The sequence below is a fragment of the Lycium barbarum genome, chromosome 4 (assembly GCF_019175385.1).
Source record: "Lycium barbarum isolate Lr01 chromosome 4, ASM1917538v2, whole genome shotgun sequence".
Lineage (NCBI taxonomy): Eukaryota > Viridiplantae > Streptophyta > Magnoliopsida > Solanales > Solanaceae > Lycium > Lycium barbarum.
Genome location: NC_083340.1, coordinates 12,786,517 through 12,793,577, shown reverse-complemented (window position 1 = coordinate 12,793,577; position 7,061 = coordinate 12,786,517).

Sequence of the window (7,061 nt, the reverse complement as noted above, 5' to 3'; positions counted from 1 at the left end):
AGCTATTTCTACGCGTTCTTTTTTCTTGTCATACTTAAAATTTCTACCGGTTCGTGGGTCTATCATCATTTGAATCCCCCCCACATTTGAACCCGTTTGTTCTCCCCAAATATCCATATGTTTGGTTCTCATATGAGCATTTAGTGTACCCGTTCCACCATCCTTACCAGTTCCTTGCTTAAAACTAAATACTTGTCCACATAGGGTACATGTAACTGATTGGTTTTCCCTATCCTTAGTCATAAATTTCCAAACTTTAGCTGTTGGCTTACGAGTTCTAGGCGGTTTGTCTTGTGTATGTGATTGTGCAGGACCTGTATCTCCTATGGGATTTTCGGGGGGTTGTGTTTCATCATCATCATCATCTAAGTCTTCATTAAAAGTGTCGGTAAAATGTTGTTGCATTGCCTCATGACCTAAAAGTGGATTATTTCCACCAACATCAATACCTAAATTAGGTGTTTCTTCCACAAATGTTTCCTCATTAAGCGCACCCCTAACAGTACGACTACTACTACCGGCACCACGTCTTAATCTCTTTGACATTATTAAATAGAAATAATTTAAATCACAATCAAATAAATCACAAGAAAATAAATTACAACAAATTAAATTTGCTAGAATTAAATTGCGTAAATTAAATTTCGAAAAATAAATTGCTAGAATTAAATTGCGAAAATTAAAGATAGAGTTGGAACGAAGGTACCAAATTGCCGGATTAATTTCCAACAAAGCGAAGGCGGCTAGAATTGCAAATCTACCAAAGCTACTTCGGATTGTTGCAAAATCACCAACTCCACCAACAATATTATAATTGCAAAATTAATAATTGAAAGTTGAAACTATAATAAGACTTTGTGGCTAATTATTGCAAAGTAACTATAATTGAGAGATTGAGATTTGAGAGAAAGATGAAGAAGAGTGAATTGAAATGAAAATGAAGAAGGGTTTATATAGGGGTGGGGGAGGGGTTAAAGTGTTAAAAAAAAAAAAATTGGGGGCCAAAAATTAAGAAAATGACCGTTTGGAAACGGCCATTTTTGCAAATGGACCGTTGCCAACGGTCCATTACCGAGGCCCAACGGCTCTTTCCTTTTTTTTTTTTTTTTTTTTTAAATTTTAACCGGTTTAACCGGTCCGGTTCCGGTTAAAAATTTTTTGGAACCGGACTGGTAAACTAATATCCGGTTAACCGGTTATACCGGTTCCGGTTCCGGTTTAACCGGTCCGGTTACCGGTTAAAACCGGTTACAATGAACCGGTTGACACCTTTACGTGCACCCCACCCTTCCACGTGGGTCTGCCTATGTTGAGTAGTTGTTTGTGAAAAAAGTGACAAGCATCAACCGCTCGTAAAAGCAAAGAGTGACAAGTTGTACTCTACAAATAAAGTGGGGTAAGACACCACTGTCTTCGTTGCCATATTGATGACCCTAAACTCTTCTCCTTTCGTGCTTTTGTTTGATCGAGCTTGGAATGCCTTCTTGTTTGTTTTTTTTTTTTTAAAAAAAATAATATATTATTATTATATATATATATATATGCAGTATAAGTAATCAGTGCTTCAAATTTATTGGCTCGATTTATTCAAATTCATGTTACGTGAGATTTATTAAGGAAAGTTTTTCCTGTCAAGGATTTTTCTATAATTAGTTGGTGTTTGGCCATGAAAATCAAATATTTTTCACTTTATTTGGAATTTTGAAGTTGTAGTTGAAGATACAGTTGTGTTTAGTTATTGTTTTTGCAAAAAATATTTGGTTATTTTAATATACTGAAAGTGAAAAAAGTTTTTGCAAATGGAGTTGTGTTTGGTTTTAGTTTTTTGCAAAGAATATTAGTTGTTTGAATGTATTGAAAGTGAAAAAAGTGAGAAAAAAAAAGTGAAAACAAGATTTTAAGTGTTTTCTAAATTTCAAATACAACTTGAAGTTGTATTTGAAATTTTCACAGCCAAACACTAATTTTCAAATAAAGTAAAAAAAAAAAAATCTGAAAACTTCTCTTGGTCAAACGGGATAGAAGGATCTTACCCAACCCGGAATAAAGCTTAATTTAATCTTAAGTGTCATCAATTATTATGAATTATGTATTGTTAATTATTGTTAAGTGATTAAATGTTTATATAATAAATACATATTTTGCGTTTATTTATATGGTGTAAACATTGGATATAAGTACAAAAAAAGTTCCCATTTGCTATCACCGTCTCTCTATAAAAGGACGGATTATATTAAATCTTGGGTAGATGTGCAAATATACCCCTCAATTTTGCGATTTAGAGCAGATATACCTCTCGTTACAAAAGTGGTGTATATATATCTCCGTCGTTACAAAATAGTGCAAATATACCCTTTTCGCTGACGAGATTTTTTAAAAAAATATTTAGGTTATTTTTTAATTAAAAAAATGTCACGTGACTTTAAAAAAAAGTCTACCCATTTTTTTTGAGTAGACATATTTTTCTAAAGCCACAAAATAATTTTTTTCCTGGTGGGTGGGGTCTGGTTCGTTTAAAAAGATGGGTAGACTTATTTTTTTAAAGTCATGGAGATAATTTTTTAAACTGACCAGACCTGATACACCAAAAAAAATTACCATGTGGCTTTAGAAAAATATGTCTACCAAAAAAAATATAGGTAGACTTTTTTTTAAAGTCACGTGGTTTTTTTTAATTAAAAAATAACCTAAATGATTTTTTAAAAAAACCTCGTCAGTGAAAAGAGTATATTTGCACCATTTTGTAACGGTAGGGGTATATTTGCACCATTTTGTAATGGTAGGGGTATATATACACCACTTTTGTAACGAGGGGTATATCTAAATTGCAAAGTTAAGAGGTATATTTGCACGTTTACCCTAATATTCGATTGTCTTTTTATAATGTATCCTACTTACCATAGTCAGCTAATTATTGCCAAAGTACTACTCACATTACTACCTCCATAACAACCAGCTTACATTAACATATTTCATGATTGCAGGTACCTTCTCGTGCAATTGGATCATAAACTATTGTTACCACGTCCAGGTCCAGCCCTTAGTGAGATTATAAGGATTGCTGAGCGCCCTTATAATCTCACTATGTAATGACTCAATAAGAAGCCACCCCCTTAGTGTAGGAACTATTGTTACGACATCCAGCACCAACCTGGCCAAATATGCAACGACTTCCAGTACTATCATTTTTTTGGAAATTCCAGGAAGACCTGCAGCCGTTACCCTTTGAGTGCGCACCGAATAACCTGTTTACTTTATTGTGCAATAGCTCGCAAGCCATACAGGAGATGTAATATAATTAGTGTTTTCCTTTGGACCAAAAATAACCATTTTGCTCATCTTTTATTAGTTAATTAAGCCAACAAGTTTTTTTGAAATGCAAGGGGAGTAGTTTCTTTGCCCCCTTCATTTTGTTTCATTAGATCCTGAAATCTTCTACCAATGCAAGATACAATTAGCAATTCAGCTATTCTAATGTGTGTCATCAACTAGTAAAATGATCGAGAAACCAACTACGTATATAATCACATATCAAGAGAAGAACACATATATTAATTACTACGCACTAAATAAGAAAACATATCGCCTTTGGTTTCGAGTCATAAATAATACTCTCTTTGTTTCAATTTATGTGATACTTTTTGCTTCTCGAGATTCAAACTGCATGAACTTTGACGACTAATATTTTAAGATGTATTTTTTCACCAAATTTTTATGAGAAAAGCTACAACTGATAATACTTTTCATGTAGTTTTCAAATATATATGTTTTAACCTTAAATATTAAGTTAATCTAATCTAATTTAACTTCAAAATTTAATCAAATAAATTCTCAAAAAGTGAAAAGTATCACATGATTTGATAGTGAGGGAGTAGTAAGATCAAACTAGGAAAGGACCCCATTGATGGGTCAAGATTAATTTTTCTGACGGGTGAGAAATTTGAAATTAAAGACAAATCAAAAGTTTGAAAATGAATAAGCATTCTCAATCATTGAATAACTCCGACCATGTTATGACAATCTTATCAATCGAGGCCAATAGTGAATGTTTCCCAACAAATATATCAATTAATGCATCTCGTTTCTAGTGGACCAAGCAATGTCCCCCTTTTTTAACTAGTGTTTGGCTCTCCTCACTTGGCATATTCCAAGAATTTCTAGAAATCATATGCACTACAAGAACTTCTTTTAATTTTCCAAAAGTAACTATTTTTTATTATGTTACCATGATATTATTATGATAAATGAATTACGTGGATAACGCTAAGAGAGTACAATTTAAAAAAAATACAATCTAGGAATATATTACATAAATAAATTATAGAGGTGTCAAAAAAGTCAACTACTCAGTAATCTTGCTGGCATATCATTTTTCTGTTGTTTGAATTTTAAGTTGGTGTGTGAGATTTCTAATGAGTTTTGTTCTAAAGTTCAAATCATGTGAACTCCATTCATGAATTATATGGTATAAGATATAGTAGATACTATATCCCTACGCCAACTGGCAACTACTACAATTATTTTATTATCATTCAGTTATCAAAAGAGTTATAAGAAAGATCCAATTAGATGACAGTGCATAAAATTTCCACCTCCCTATGTTATGATTTGAATTGTGAGATAAAGATCAAATACTTTATGGTTCATATATATGTGTTCCACAATTTCATTTCACCACTTTGGATTATTAAAGCCTTCTATTTTGTTTGGGTCAACTATTGGGACTCTCGTGAACAAGTACATGTATGCCACATAGCAAATCCTAGCAGATTCCCAAAATGGCCCAATCCATTAATTATCAAATCAATCAACAGCCCAAACTTCCAAAATTGGGCTGGAGAAACCCACTTCATCTGACGGAAAATTAAGCATCTGGACGGAGATGTGGCGGTCGGGCACGAGACGACAATCATTGTAGACGGAGGATTGAAAAAGGAGGGCGTTAAAGATAAGTTGCTTCTAATTATAGGAAAATGATATTCTTTTTTAGATAGACTAAAACGATACGGGTGTCATAAATTGAGACAGAGGGCGTAGCATTTTATGAGGTATGCAGCTTTACCTACCAGCAGATACATTAAATCATGGTCTAAAGAAAGTACTGCTTCTTTTATTGACTTTTACTTGTCTATTATACTAAAAATATATTTTCACTTTTAACAAATTAAGAGAAAAGCTTTTTTTTTTTTTTTCATATTTACCCTTAATATTAATTACTTATTCCCCAAATCATTTCTCAAGACCTTAGACTAAACCTCAATTAATATGGATATTGTGGTAAAATACTCATATCAAGTAGTACTATTCTTTAAAGAATGTGCAAAGTCCAATATACCGGACAAGTAAAAGTGAACGCAGGGAGTACTGAATTAGCACAGAAATTCATTTGCTCCCTCTCTCCCAAAATAAGTGTCGTTTTAGCTCTCTCTTCACGCTCTATAAAAAAAATATATAAGGTATCACTTACTGAGTTGCCCCTGTTTATTAGACGTTTCTTAAGAATTGATCACTATCTAGAAGAAGTACTTCTTTAATATAAGGGTATAGTTTGAATCAAATTTACTAGTTTTTGTCATAGTATTATCTGGAAACGTGAACGTCACTAATCACCAATCATTTATGTTTCTTAAGAATTGATAACTATCTAGAAGAAGTACTTCTTTAATATAAGGATATAGTTGGAATCAAATTTACTAATTTTTGTCATAGTATTATTTGGAAACGTGAACGTCACTAATCACCAATCATTTTCCCTCACAATTCGCCTACTACACAACTCAAAAATATAAATCCGAATCAATGGAAAAGGTTTGTTCCACAATTTATTCCCCAAAAAACGAAAGTTACGTACATATAGTCAGTGTAAAGTTTTTTTCCTGCTATCAAGTCATTCAAAGAATATTTATAGGCATATCTCTTTAAACTATGAATTCAACAGATTACATATTACAACAGATAAATATAACCTGAGGATATAAAAATTTCTTATACTTAAGAGTCGTTTGGTATGAGCGATGGGTTAAATAAGGATACACCTTCTATATGGGATATTAATCACAGCATTTAATTAGTACAAATGGTGAGATAATATAATCCAAGACTAAATAATACCTATAACCAAATGCGGGATAAAACAATTCCGCGTTTTATCGCGAAATTAATATCCTTAAGGGGCCGTTTGGTTTGAAGAGAAGCTATGATGGGATAAGTTATATTGAGATTAATTATACTGGGATTAGTTATGTTGGGATAAGTTATCTGGTATTATTTCTTATTGATTGTTCGGTTTGTTGTATTAAAAGTAAGCATCGCATAATTTCTAAGAAAAAGTTATTTGTTTACAAAAATACCCTCCACCTTACGTAGTAGAAAAAGGGTTTGAGCGATTTCAGGGCTATTTTTGTCATTTTCGTTGTTTAATCCTGGAATAACTAATCCTGAGATTGTTATTCCACCCTCTGTCAGGGATAACTTGTCTCAACAATATTTTTTATCCCAGGATAACTTATTCTAGGATTAGTAACCAAACAAAAAATATAGTGATGCTAAATTTTTATCCCAAAATTATTTTTCTTATCCATCATACCAAACGAACCCTCACGGTATGTATATAACTTAACCTTTTCGACAAAGTACGGAAAAAAAAAAAAACTGATTCCACAAATGAGGTTAGATGGTGAGCAGCAGTTAAGGTGAACTGCCTGCTGTGCGTCACAACTCACAAGTACTACTAAACAAGTGCATGTGATATGAAACTTACATTTATTCGCAAGAGACATATATTCATCTGATAAATTCTCATATTTAATAAATTAAAACATGTGAAACATACTTCATAATAGCTTGTCTATTGTATTTTATTGTGTTGTTAGTTTAAACACAATAATTTTTTTAATTGTTACTTTAATTTTATTGTATCAACAACAACAATAACAATAACAACATACTCACTCTAATTCCACAAAAGTGGGGTCTGGGTGATGGAAATAACAATCCAGAATCACAAGTAAATCATTAGACAGTGATATGAATTCTTAGAAGAACAGTAAAGACAGTTACCT